The sequence below is a fragment of the Artibeus jamaicensis genome, unplaced genomic scaffold (genome assembly GCF_021234435.1).
Source record: "Artibeus jamaicensis isolate MK-2021 breed Jamaican fruit bat unplaced genomic scaffold, CSHL_Jam_final scaffold_614, whole genome shotgun sequence".
NCBI lineage: Eukaryota > Metazoa > Chordata > Mammalia > Chiroptera > Phyllostomidae > Artibeus > Artibeus jamaicensis.
Window position 1 is genome coordinate 3,321,430 of NW_026522050.1, and position 15,083 is coordinate 3,336,512.

The 15,083-nt window shown below is 44.5% G+C and overlaps 1 pseudogene; it reads left to right on the forward strand.

Annotated features, from left to right (window-relative positions):
• Window positions 1–404: 404 nt before the first annotated feature.
• LOC119051997 (RNA transcription, translation and transport factor protein-like) lies at window positions 405–3,276 on the forward strand (annotated as a pseudogene).
• The last annotated feature ends 11,807 nt before the right edge of the window (window positions 3,277–15,083 follow it).

Genomic DNA, 15,083 nt, shown 5'->3' on the forward strand with positions numbered 1-15,083 from the left:
CACCTTCCCCATCATAGTTTCTTAGGCTTAAGTGGATTAGAGCCAGGAAGCGCTTCTCCCAGAGGACAAGGAGACTTGGGCTACATCAGAATAGCCAGGGGGCGAAGGTCCATCACTCCCTCTTTGTTGCAGCTCCCTGAGTCCTTCCATGATGGCCTCCCAAGGGATCGTGTCTGGCTTAGGTTGCCCCTCCTCTGAGGGGTTATACCCATCATAGACTAACTGACCAAGCATTGGGGTTAGGGGATGAAGCAGAGACAAGCTTTGTCTCCTTAGTGACTCCCATTCCTGAGGTTGCTCACTCAGTCTTAGTCATGGGGGGCAGTTACAACTCCTGAAACCAGGCAGAGTGGTTCCCAAAAGTGATTGACAGAGGGAAAAGCCCATCAACTCCTGTCCAGAACATGGTGGCAGGGGCAGGGGATAGCCTGTCAGTCTCACTTGTGGAAAAAATGGGACTTGCTGGGGAAGCAGAACTCTCTAGGAGGACACAAAACTTTTGGCCTGAAGATGTGAAACAGAGGGTAAGGGGAAACATGCCATTTTCTCCCCCTTGCTCGCTGTGTTGGAAGTCTGGACTGTCTGCTGACCAGTGAGCACCACAAACCACTTTGCCAGGGAGGACTTTTACCCTGTCCCAGGGTAGTAATGGGCAGCTGAGCCGGTGACTGGTGCTGTACTGTCTAAACTCCTGGTTGCATAGATGCACAGGTGAGCTGACAGCCAGAGAGACGGGGCACACATTCTAGGTTGAGGGGCACCCAGTGGAAGAAAGGGCAGTGTGCTGCATGTAGGGCACTGACTACTGCCAGACTCTACAAGAAGCCCAAGGCCCAGAGCTATGAAGAAAGAAGCCATGTTTTCTGGACGATTGTGCAGCGGCCATCTGCAGTTTCTGAAGACATGGCATTTTTAAATGGGAGAAGTTACTCAGGGTGAACCTTGTTTCTGTGTGGCAGAGAGTGGTGGGGGGTTTTATGGGTGCCCTAGAAGGAATAGGCTCTGTGGTGAAAGCTTGTCATTCTTCAAAATCGTGCAGCTTTTAAATAAATGACCTATTTTCATTTTCACTAAACCTCTTCCTCTGGATTTTTACCTAGAGGGAAGAGGCATGCAGCAGAACCGCCAATACTGTTGAGTGACATTTCTTCTTCGAAGAACAATTTTTGTTTAGGGTGATGTTCCAAAAAGTCACAAAAATGTGTGGAAAGTCACAGAGGTGCTCCATTTTATATTTTTCACTGTGGGGAAATTTCCTTAGTATATTTATTTGCTGACTTTCTCCCCACCAGGATCTCTTTCATTTCCAATTTTTTTAGTTAGACATGATTTTCTTTTCTTTCACATTCCTGTTTTTTTATATATAGGGACCCAGAAAACCCAGCACTAGTGCTGCCTGTCACCTATAAGAACCAATAACAGAGGCAAAAAAAATGGGTCTTTTTTTAAGATTTTATTTATTTATCTTTAGAGGGGAAGGAGAGAGGGAGAGAAACATCAATGTATGGTTGCCTCCAGTGCATCCCCTGCTGGGAACTGGCCTGCAGGGAACTGGCCTGCAACCCAGGTATGTGCCCTGACTGGGAATTGAACCACGATCCTCTGGTTTGCAGTCCTGTGCTCAATCCACTGAGCTACACCAGCCAGGGCTCAACCAACCTTTTCAATAAGGAGTGGGAATTGTAGGTAAGGGGATTGGACTTCAGGGAAAGAGATCATCAGATAAAAGCTGTAGCAGTCTTCCATCTGTGTCCTAGTCAGTGGTCTTTTATCCATGTCCATGGCAGTGGTCTCTACTGTGTCCTGAGCAGTGGGCATTTTACCCTGGATCAAAATGGCTCAGATACCATGTTCATTGCTTACAGTCCTCCTGAGATACAAAGGTGGAACTGCTGATGGTCTCCTGGAGTCAGGGTGGGTCATACCTTCAGTTTCTGAAACAATACCTTGTTATATACATTGATTACTAAGCTTATTAGCTATCACCTGAAAGTGAACAATTTCCAACATTTGAGTGCCCCATCATATGCACTTTTGTTGCACTCTTTTGCTTTACATTCCATATGCATTATGAAATTTTCCTGCTGTGATATCTTTAATTTGCCCAGAACACTTTGTTGTAATGTAAATGTTTATTAACCATGAGACAAGAACAGATCATTGTAATATGAGCTTTCTGAAGATCCACGAGAGAAAGCTCTTTTCAACCACAGAGCTTGGAACAGACTTAAAGGAGTATATGTCAATTAAGATCTTACTTGGCTCTCTCATTCTCACCTCGCCTTCTCGGCTGAGCCTTGGAGATCACAGTGAGAAGCCAGGCCAGGTTTAAAGGCAAGCTGTTGATCCTCAACTGCCATCATAACCCTGGTGGCTCATCAGCAAAGATGAAACAAAATAAAGGAATTTTAGTGTTTGGTTTGCAGACCAGAAAACCAGACACTACAAGATTGAAATCATGGTAATTCAAGCAATATCCACAGCAGTTACTTGCCCATGTGGTTTTTTTTTAAAGATTTTATTTATTTATTTTTAGAGAGGAAGGGAAGGGGAGAAGGAGAGAAACATCAATGTGTGGTTGCCTCTCATGAGTCCCCTGCTGGGAACTGGCTTGCAACCCAGGCATGTGCCCTGACTGGGAATCGAACCTCGATCATGTGGTTAGTAGGCCTGCACTCAATCCACTGAGCAATGCCAGCCAGGGCTCACCCATGTTTTTTGAAAAGTATCCTGTGGGTGTTAGCTGGGCTTTCAAGAGTCGAGATCTCAAAAAGCAATGGACTGGCATCTTGGCTTAGCTGTTACACTTGAATATGGACATAATGCTGAATGATACCAGGACTGAGTATCTCAAAATACAAAAGAGACTGACAGTGCAGCTAAAAATGTGGAAGCACTCATCATTTTGCATGTACATAATGCTGATTTTAAGGCCAGCATAACAACCCTGACTGGCCTTCAAATTCTAAGTCATGAAGATCACCTCGTCATGTTGATGGCCACATGCTCCTTGGTTCAGGATCACCTGACACAGTCACAGTTGCTAAAGCAAAACAGACAACATAAGGGTTGATTGACAGTTGCTTTAGAGGATCATAGCCTTGGTTTGACACAGGAGATATGGTTCTTGACAAAATCTGAGATCAAATTCTGCAATTGCTGCACTTAGAAGAGCTCAGAGAGACACAGACCAGAATTGTTGCAGCCATTGTCGCTGTTCAGACAATTGCTGCTGATCCAAAGACAGACCAGAGCCTGGGGAAAGCTGCAAGGTGAACATTTTAGGATTCCAGCCTCTCACTGACCCAGCACAATTGGGAACCACGTACACCTTGGCATGTGTTTGGAAATCAAACTTCACACTTACTTGCAAGGAAAGTATCCCAGAAAAATTGATTATGTTTTAGAGATTTACCATTCTTGCTTTTTCTTCCATAAAGGTTGGGGAAGATCTTGCTTGTCTTCTTGTCTCTCCCCATCTTAATGCCATAATATGTCAGAAAGGAAGGTTAGCATATGGGAGAGCAAAGGTGGAAGTAAAGGAGAGAGAGGAAGAAGTGTTTGTTGGACCCCAGGTGAAGTTCAAGGATCACACATGCCTGAATACATTAATTTCTGAGTGGAGTCATGAGTCTCACTCATGTCATCAAAGTGGAGAGCCACTGAATGAATGCTTGTGTTAAGTAAGCTTCTGTGACAAAACACAGCTTTGGGTTTTGAACACTGATTTGTCACAGAGTGTGAGATGGTTTGAGAAGCAGAGTTTAGGTGGGGAGGATAATGTGTTTCCTGTGGAAGAGTTAGAGGCCTCAGAGATCAAGGCAAGAGACTCAACAGAAGTCCATCCTGCCTACTAAGCGAGTGGGTTTGAGTCAGATTTTCTACAAATCTGTATTGTCTTTGAAGAAGGGAAACTATGAGGCAAATGTAACAGAGAGTTGACATCGGACAGGACTGGACATGATGTGACAGCATCGCCGAGACAGGGTGTTCAGGGGGGATCCATATACAGACCCCATTGCCATGCACGGTCACCTCTCTGCTGCCTCTCAGGGAGATTCAATCTGTGGAACTGTCGCCTGTGTTTCTGAAAAAATACATAGACCTAAGGTGGGTATTTCACCTCATTTCCGTGTACATGCACTTTAACTGGACACAGTCCCAGTTGGTTCTTTCACCATCTCCAGTGGCAGCATGGTCGGCTCAGTGATTCTCCCATGGATTTATCCTTCTTCCACATCTCCACTCCACCCTGGTGCTATTGTTGAGCAATCTCTCACTTCCCACAGGGCCAGCAAGTTCTGACCAAAAGGCTCCTTCATGACACACTAAGTCTCTCAGTGTGACAACAGGGAAACATTCCAATGACCTGCAGTGGCTAAGCTCAAGAGCTAGAGAAGAGGCCAGAGGAAGGTCTCCAGGTGACGGCCCATGAGGCTGGGCACTCTGATTGCCATGCAGAGCCTTAATGTCCTCCCTGGACCACTGTGGGGCTCAGCCACCAACGTTGCTCTGCTGGGTGCTGTACGACTAGAATGTGGGGGTGAGGAAGGGGGACCACATGTGTTATACTATAGACATCCCCACATGTGGATCCTGCAGTGGGGCTTGGGCCTCATTGTCTTTTGGTGTCTTCCCAGTTGATTCTGAGAAGACACAGAGGCAGGCTTGACTGGCAGTGGGTAGGACATCCTTCATTCCCCTGGCTATAATGGTAACAATCTGTCACCTGACTGGAGACAAGTCAGGGCCAAATGAGACTGAAAATGTCAACCTTCCAGGACTATGTCACCCATAGGGCTATTCAATGCATGTGAATTCTTATGTGTTTTAGAAATAATAACAATGAGAACATCAGTGCTTTCATGTTGTCAGTTCAGTCCGTATGGTCTCCAGTGAATTTTTGGTGTGAAAACCACACCAGAGGAAAGTAAAGTGCTGCCAGAGGGATGGCAGTGCCATTCTGTGTGTGTGTCTGGGTGTGACTGCAAGTCTGCAGGTGTGCTGTGTGTGCCACCATGTGCACCATCTGTGTCTTCATGAGTGTACATTGTGTGTAAAGATTTATTGTAGGATTTGAGAGTTAGAAATGTTCCTGCTGAAGAGAAAATGTAAAAGTGGCTTCACATTTGAAGTCCTCATCTTTCTTGTGCTGGGCACAATACAGAGGCACAGGGCCATAACCAGCCATGTGCACAAGTGCGATCCAACCTAACACAGGAGGAATTGCACATGGACAAGGAAGGCTGAGTAGAGAGCCTGGTGAGCAGGACAATGTGGTCAGAGGGCCCAGGCTCAGGGTGGTGCAAGGCCTTGTGTGCAACACCAACCTTGGTCCCCCGTACTCCCCATGTCTCCCCTTCTGTAATTCTCATGCTGTCCAAGGACATCAAAAGTGCTTGGGTTTACCAATCACAGCATGAAGACTGAATATAAAATGTATTTCAGAAAACAGAGACTAATGTAAGTATACATATTCCCCAAAGTAATAAAAAATACACATTTATTGTAAAGACTTTGGACATAATTAATAATAGTAGATAAGTCTTATTTTTGGTTTCTTATTTTTTGGAATCATAGCTTGTCCTTCACACCTCCTTCATAATTAGAGATGGGTTAGATCTAATAATAAGTACTGTTACTTGAACATTTAGGAAGCCATGACCTCTAGTTATTCGAAGGTGCAGAAGTAAGGTTGGAATCCCACTTGGAAGGTCACACTGGGGTCGACAGGGAGGGGGCATTAGCAGGAGGGGCCTCTCAGACCCAGAAGCTGTTTAGAAAACCTGGGCACAGTTGGGAGGGGCTAGGACTGGACAGTAAACATGGCTGTGCAGATGGAAAGGCCAAGATATCCAAGGGATGCTGGGATATGGAGGGGACAGATATTAGTGGACCCTTAGGTGTCAGGAAGCAGATGAGCTGAAGTAGGCTCATAAAGCCCCACCACACACACACACCCCAACAAATCCATACACTAAACTCTGGGCCAGTTGTTTATTCACCAGGGCACAAGGGGATTTGCAGATGTGACACGGGTGCAGATTGTGAGTTAGGGAGAAATTCTGAATTTCCTAGAGGCCTCCAAGTGCCATCCTGCATAACATGAAGAAAAGAGGCAGAGAGACATTTGCAAACATATAGAAAGGGAGAAGGCAAGGTCCCCTCCTGGGACAGAGACTGTAGCGATGTGGGAGCAGACCAGGACTGCCATCAGCCTTCAAAGGTGAAAACAGCGAGGAACACATTTTCACCTTGCCTCTCCAGGGCCAGTGTGGCTCTCCTGATGCTGTGATTCTGGCACGGAATTCCACATGTTAGACCTTTGTCTCCCACTCTTGGAGAAAATATCTTCCGTGAAGCCAACAAGCATGTGGTGCTGTGTCCCAGCAGAGACTGGAAACTGATCCTGGAGCCTAGGGTGTGCCCAGTGCTCTGAGTCAGTTGTCTCCCTGGAGGGAGCGCCCATCACCTGGGCAGGGCTCCCAGGGGAGGGGTAGGCTGGGTGCATACACTCTTCTTGGACAGTTTCTCCTGCAGTAAGAGCACTGTATGCATGGGATTGGCCTGGAAGGCAGTGGGATGCTTGTTTCTGGGGCTTTAGAGGGGATTGGAGAGAAGATTTGCCAAGTGTGGTAAGCAATGTGAGTGTGCAGAGAGCAAAGATTCCCTGAAGGCTGAGCTCCAAGATTTACTTCAAAGTGAGAAGTGGACAGAAAACAAATTACACTGCACCTTCCCAGCATGGAAACCCAGAGAGCAGTGAGGATCAGGCAGGCTGTTTGCGCTTCTGATGGGAATGGCATGGCACGGGGGCTGCAGCTTGGAAACTGTGTGACTGCTCAGGGAGGTGGCAGTTGCCTCAGCAAAGCCCAGGGGCAGGACCCTTTGGAGTGAATTTTATACCTCACCCCCTTTTCTCTTCTGGCCCTGTGACTGGGCATCTGTGCAGGGATGGAGGATGGCTCCTGAGCCAGCAGTCTCTCTGGGATTCCTCTCTCAGGCCACTATGGTCACTGGACACTGAGTCTCTAGAATGTACTATGGACACCACTTCCTGAGGAGAACTACCCCAACTCCAGGCAGAGACTGTTGGACAAACACAAGACAGGTAGAGAAGTGCAGGGCAAATACTTTATTGAAGCAAGACGTTGAAACCTGCACATTTTCTGGGGGTGATCAGGCCATTCTTAAATGACAGAGGAACACTTATGTAAGATATTTAAAGTCTAGTTGTTACATTTGTACTCTATATCTTTCTGAAATAGAGAAAGAGAGATAGAGGATGTCAGCCATGCTGCCCCTGGAGATGACACATTCACAGGGACTTCTGTTCAGACTAACGTGTGAAGGACATCGCACCCAGCAAAGGCACATGAAACCACCAGGCAGGAGAGCCGAGTGAGAGGGAAATTCAATAGTTCTGGTGCAGCCATGACAAACTATGTAGGACAGGGAAGAACATGTTCATAGCCCAACAGATAAACCTCAAGTGACCCGGTGTGGGACTCGGGTCTCTAATGGAAGCAGAAGATGGTGAAGGGTTGGGCCCAGCCACCCAAGGTTTCCTTCCTTCAAGTCCCAGGTGTGAGGGCTCTATGTTTTTATGCCAATAGGACACAGGGCTACAGAACAGGATGGGGAAGGGAGGAGATTTGGGATATGCTGCCTGTAGGAGATGTCCTGTGTCCTGTGAGGAAATCAACCTCATAGCACATGGACATCCCCACACTGAGCATCTACCCAGTGTGGCAATTTGTGCCAAAACCCAACCTCATTTCAGAAAAGGACAACCTGGGAAGCAATTGTAAATATCTGATTTCTTCCCCAACACATAATAGAAGTGTCTCTGCTCCACCAGAGGTTGCAGAGGATGTAACAGGGAGGGTTTCTGCCCCTTGCCTATGATAGGTGAGGGCTGGGAAAGTGGGGCAGAGGGACAGGGAATGGCCGGCTCTGTGAGAGCTAGTGAAGCCCCCAGCCAGCCAGACCTCTATCCTGACAGAGGGTCTGGGCCAGCACCACCCCCACCCACTGTCTCCCCTCCAACACTCCTCACCCTCCCTGAGACTCCCCAGGGACTATATCACTGGGTGAGAGAACTGTCCTTCCAACCTCTGAAACCTCCCAGCCAGGGAGGCATCAGTCTGCTCTTCAGCATCAGCACCTGGAGCCTGGTTGTCCTCCCCAGGACACTGTGGGTACAGGTGCCCAAAGAGGTGACCTGAGAAGGAGGAACATGCTGCATGTACTGTGCAGCCTTAGTCTAGCTCAGCAGATCTCATGTCATCATCCACCTTGTGGCCACAGGCCACTCTGTCTGAGGTGAGAAGAGGGGAAGGTGCCTCCCTGCCCTATGCCCACAGAGCAGCACCCTGATCTCCCTCCTGGCGGTAAAGCTGAGCAGAAGCCCCTACAGAAGAGGAGGAACCATTTACCACTACATTGTAAATTTTCTCTCTGTCCTCTTTGGTCATATGGTCCACTCATTGCTTCACTTTCATTTTGGCCTCAGTAGTATCTCTAGGTGCAACGAATCTCAGCAAATTGATATTGTAGAGCTCTTCAGATTCCAAAAATAAGCTTCTAAGTTTAGGCATATAAGCTGGAAAGACTCTTACATTTGCTGGAGCAGAAGAAGAAATGCAATTGATTTAAGGAAGTCACTTTCCCTCCATGGCCCTCTGACCTTAGAACTAGACAGGAATGCCTGGGGGTTTTATGGTACTTTCCCATAATTTTCCCAATGACAATGGAAAACCCTAGAGGTGGTGACTGCTCAAATCACAGAGCAGCAGCAGGACTGGTCCTAGAAAACAGGTTCACTGAGCCCCAGCTTAGTGGTTCTTCTGGGTAAAACACATGCAGGCCTTTCCAAGACTGTCTTGCTTTGTTAAAATTCACTTTCCCTGGATTTCAGAAGTTAGGGTTTTCCCTGTTGTAAGACTGACACTGAGAGTTTGCTTAGGCAGAAATTAAGACCTTACCTTATTTGAGATAAAAAAGCGATTACTAGAGCTACAAAGTATGATTTTACTGTCTTCTCTGAGTTTTATGAAGATGAATAGTTTTTACACTAACTTTTTCTCAACGAAAAAGGACTTTTTCAAAGTCCACCTTGAAACCAAAAAAGGTTCGCAGCATTGCACATTTGTTGGGGTAAGAATGTCAATTAAAGCCTTAGAAGTTGAGGTGGACACTTGCACATGGAATCTGCACCATATGTCTAACTTGTTAAGGCAAGTCTGCTCTCTGTCCTTCATCTAATTGGCACACAGCACAAATGTCACCATATACACACACACTTACGTGCCACTGCTGATGGGACCCTCTGACCCAGGGCATCTGGGACAAAACTACTTTAATAAAAACATTAAGGTTTATGCTTCTGAGTCAATCCCATTCCCTCACAGGTGTGCAGTGGAATTTTCCAGAGACTACCTGACATGTGATACTGCAACAGAGTGAAGAGTGAATCAAATACGTGATGCACCTGTCTTCCACTGAGCCAGACATTAAGAGACTTGGGCAGATCTAAACAGTGCTACCTTCCCCGCTGAGAAGATATTTGCATAAAGACCAAAGAAGCCAGACCAGTGTGGCTCAGTTAGATGGGCATCATTCTGTAAAGCAAAACGTCACCAGTTTGATTCCTGGTCAGGGCACATGGCTGTTTGAAGGTACAGTCCCTAGCTGGAGCACAGTAGTCTCCAACCAGTCTGTTTCTCTTATACATTGATGTTTCTTTCTCGTTCTCTCTCCTTCTCCCTATGAAAATAAATAAAATATTTTTTAAAGGCCAAAGAAGTAAGGGAATTTGAGGGCACAGTAGGATTCAGGCACTGCTGCACACCGCATATGCAATCAAAAATAACTACTTCAAGTATGTCATTCAGTGTAATTTGGAAAACACACTGCTCAGAGACATTACCAAGGTGGCAATCTATTCGATTTGTTGTGTGCATTCTTTTGAGTTTCCAGTCTTCCTTTTCCTCCAGAACACACATCTGTCATCATCTCGCCACATTTTTCCTTGCAGTGGATAAAAAATCAGTGGCTTGTCATTGTGAAATCTCAGTGCAGTGCAGAGGCCAGCAGAGGGGACATGCTGCAGGATGTGCTGAGGTCTGAGGGTGGGGCAGTGGTAGTGCCCCAGGGGTGTGACAATGAAGGGTGCACTGTCTGTGGAGAACTGAGAAATGATAATAAAATGGAAATAACTTTATTGCTTTTGATCATCACCATGGTCCAGTGTCAGGAGCTGACCAGCAGCCATCCCTTGACACAGTCAGGATGGATGAGATGCATCTGCACAGCAGAAGCAACTGTGGCTGGATTTCCTGTCTATCTCTCCTTGCATGTTTGTTTTTGTGATTAATAGATGGTGAGATTTTTAGACATTTGCATTTCAGGGTCAATGATCTGCATAATTCCAATGAAGTTGTACAAAATAATTTCTTGGCCAGGGAACAAATTCCCCCTTTAATGAAGTAGCCCCTGAATATCTAAAAGTTGTTAGAGTAACAGCCCCTCCTCTACCTTCAACAGGAATAAAACTAGAAAGATAAGAAAAGCAGGACATCAAAAGCTCTATTCATACAGCTAGCCTAATTGTCTGATTAATGACTCTCCTGGTCAAAATAACCTTTGTTTAACATAACTTCATACCATGGACTTGCTCCTTTAATGTTATGTAACAATCTCTATAAAAATAAAGGTTAAATCAAACTCTGAGTGTTTGGTCAGACCCACAGAGGCTGGCTCTTCTCAAGCATCCAACAGGGTGTCTGACTCTTCATTCGTCACCTGTGCTGTCCATCCTTCAGGGACTCTGAACCCTGCTGAGGCTGGGCACTGGAAGTCCTGTGTTCTCAACAGTATCACCAATGACACAGTCCTCTGTGATGAACACTCTTTACAACTGTTGCCTTGACCTGGGCCTACTGCTCCCAGATGCCTGTCCAGGATACATCCTGACCTCAAGGGTTTGTCAGAGATCCAGGCTTCTCCCAGTGAGTGGATGAATTTTAAGGCCTTTAGGGCTCACAGGATCCCTGATGTAATGGCAGAGATTGGGAGAGGTCAAAGCCATGGAAACATTCAAAGATCAGTCAGTGGACAAATAAGATTGCAGCTGGGAAGATGGCGATAGAGTAGGACAGAGTGGATTCTAGCTCCTGTACTCATGGGTGAAAATCCTGGCAGATCTATAGAGAAACAGCGCAATAAACCATCGGTTACCCAGCATTTATGAAACTAAAAGACCAGAGATTGTGACCGACGCTGAAACACCAGACAGCGGCAGAGTCAGCTATGGGAGCTGGGACACACGGCCCCTGGGCCACTGCCATAGCGACAGGCCTGGGAGCCGGGGAGTCAGGTATGGAAGCCAGACACTCCACGCCCCTGTGATGGTCCTGGGCACCAGAGGGATCAGGAAAAGGAGCCAGGACATTCTCGGCCCCTGTGCCGCTGCCATAGTGACAGAAATGGACGCTGGGGAGTCAGTTAAGGGAGTTTGGACACTCTCGGCCCCAGTGTGGCTGCTGTAGTAACAGGCCTGGGCACTGGAGGAGTAGGCTACTGGAGCCAGGACACTCAGCAGTGGTAGGCAACCAGCGTGGGGACCAGCGCGAGGACCAGTGTGAGAATAGCTGTAGACGGAGAACATCAAGAAACTTCAAGGAGTCTGCACCACTGAACTGCACAGGTATCATACCACAGAAGTTCACACCATAAACCCAGGGAGTCAGAACAGATCAATTTTAGAAGCTGAGACTAACAAGAAGAGTCTCAAACAGTGGGAAGACAAAGAAACAATCCCCAAATGAAAGAAAAAGCAGAAACTTCAGAAAGAATGTTAGATGAAATAGATGCTGATCAACTATCAGACAGTGAATTCAAAGCACTGGTTATTACGAAGTTCAAAGAGCTCACAGTGAACTACCAGAAACTACAGGGGAACTATAATGATCTCTCTGCAAACTACAGCAACATCAAAAAGGAAATGGAAACTATCAGCAAGAGACAAGAGGAAATGAAGAATACAATTTAGGAATTGAAGTACACAGTAGAAAGTTTCCAAAGCAGGATAGATGAAGCGGAGGATAGGATTAGTGAGTTGAAGGACAAGGTAGAAAGCATCTCACAGAAAGAGCAAGAAAATGAAAAGAGGCTCAGAAAGAATGAAGAGGGATAGAGAAATGCAAGACAATATGAAACCCAATAATATCCGAAAAATAGGAATACCAGAAGGAGAAGAAGAAGAAAAAGGGATAGAAAACGTATTTGAACGAGTAATGAGAGAAAATTTTCCTAATTTGATAAGAGAAAAAGTCTCACAAATTCAGGAATCACAGAGAGTCCCAATCAAGAGGAACCCAAGGAGGCCCACTTCAAGACACATCATCATCAAAATGGCAAAATTCAAAGACAAAGAGAGAATCTTAAAGGCAGCAAGGGAGAAAAAAGAAATAACATACAAGGGAGCCCCAATAAGGTTAGCTACCGACTTCTCAATGGAAACACTTCCAGCAAGAAGAGAATGGCAAGAAATATTTCAAGTAATGAGAACCAGAGGCCTACAACCAAGGCTACTTTACCCAGCAAGGCTCTCAATCAAGATAGATGGCCAAATAAAGAGCTTCCAAGACAAAAGAAGTCCAAAAGAATATGCCTCCAACAAACCAGCTCTACAAGAAATACTAAAAGGTCTGCTTTAAGGAAAGGAAGGAAAAGAGGGAGACAGGGAGGAATACAGGTACAAAAATGGCAATGAATAAGTACCTATCAATAATAACCTTAAATGTAAATGGATTAAATGCTCCAATCAAAAGACACAGAATAGCTCCATGGATAAGAAAGTATGACCCACACATATGCTGCCTACAAGAGACTCACCTCAGGACAAAAGACCATCACAGACTAAAAGTGAAAGGCTGGAAACAAGTTTTCCAAGCAAACGGACAAGAAAAAAAAGCTGGGGTAGCAATTCTCATATCAGACAAAATAGACTTCAAAAAAAAGGCTATAAAGAGAGACCCAGAAGGTCACTTCATTATACTCAAGGGAAGAATCCACCAAGAAGACATTAACATTGTAAACATATATGCACCAAACATAGGGGCACCCAAATATATCAAGAAAATCTTAGAGGACTTCAAGAAAGATATTGACAGCAACACAATCATAGTAGGGGATTTGAACACCCCACTATCAAAAATGGACAGATCTTCCAAACAAATTATCAACAAAGATATTGTGGCATTAAACAACACCCTAGATGAAATGGACTTAACTGATATATATAGAGCCCTTCATCCCACAGAAGCTAAATACACATTCTTTTCAAATGCACATGGAACATTTTCAAAGATAGACCACATGATAGGACACAAAACGAGCCTCAAAAAATTCAAGAAAATTGAAATCATACCAAGCATCTTCTCTGATCACAAGGGACTGAAATTAGAAACCAACCCCAAAGAAAAAAACCCAAAGTACCCAAAAACATGGAGACTGAATGGTATGCTATTAAACAACAAATGGGTCAAGAATGAAATTAGGGAAGAAATCAAAACATTTCTGGAAACAAATGAAAATGATCTCACAACAAACCAAAACTTATGGGACACAGCGAAGGCAGTCCTGAGAGGGAAGTTTATAGCAATACAGGCCTACCTAAAGAAAATAGAAACATTTCAAACAAACAACCTAACCCTACGCCTGCAAACTCGAGGAACAACAACAAAGACAGCCCAGAGCAAGCAGAAGGAAGAAAATAACCAAGATTAGAGCAGAATTAAATGACATAGAAACTAAAAGCACAATTTTAAGGATCAATGAATCCAGGAGTTGGTTCTTTGAGAAGATAAACAAAATAGGCCTTTAAGTAGGCTCATCAAGAAAAGAAGGAGAGAACACAAATAAACACAATCAGAAATGAAAAAGGAGAGATTACAACTGATATCACAGAAATAGAAGAGATTGTAAGAAATTACTATGAAGAACTGTATGCCAAGAAATTTGAAAACCTAGGGGAAATGGACACATTTCTAGAAAAATACAATCTTCCAAAACTCAGTGAAAAAGAAGCAGAAAATCTAAATACACCAATAACAGCAAAAGATATTGAAGCAGTAATCAAAAAACTCCCATCACACAAAAGTCCTGGACCAGATGGTTTCACAGGAGAATTCTACAAAGCATTTAAGGAAGAGCTAACCCCTATTCTCCACAGACTATTTCAAAAAATCCAGAAGGATGGAAAACTCCCAAACTCCTTTTATGAAGCCAGCATCATCCTAATTCCAAAACCAGATAGAGATACAACAAAGAAAGAAAACTTCAGGCCAATATCACTGATGAACATAGACACTAAAATCCTCAACAAAATATTGGCAAATCACATCCAACAATATATCCAAAAGATTATACACCATGACCAAGTGGGATTCATCCCAGGGATGCAAGGATGGTTCAATATTCGCAAATCAGTAAATGTAATACATCACATAAACAAAAGCAAAGACAAAAATCACATGATCATATCAATAGATGCGGAAAAAGCTTTCAATAAGGTACAACACCCATTTATGATAAAAACACTCAGCAAAGTGGGAATACAGGGAGCATTTCTCAAAATAATAAAGGCCATATATGAGAGACCTACAGCCAATATCATACTCAATGGGCAAAAACTAAAAGCTTTTCCACTAAGATCAGGAACAAGACAAGGATGTCCACTTTCACGACTTCTATTCAATATAGTATTGGAAGTTTTAGCCACAGCGATCAGGCAAGAAAAGGAAATAAAAGGCATCCAAATAGGAAAGGAGGAAGCAAAACTGTCACTGTTTGCAGATGACATGATAGTGTACATGGAAAATCCTATAGACTCTACCCAAAAACTGCTCAAACTAATTAATGAGTTTGGCAAAACAGCTGGTTACAAAGTCAATATCCAGAAATCAAAGGCATTTTTTTATACCAACAGTGAATCAGCAGAAGCAGAAATAAAGAGAAAAATCCCATTTGATATAGCAAAAAGAAAAATAAAATATCTGGGAATAAACCTAACCAAG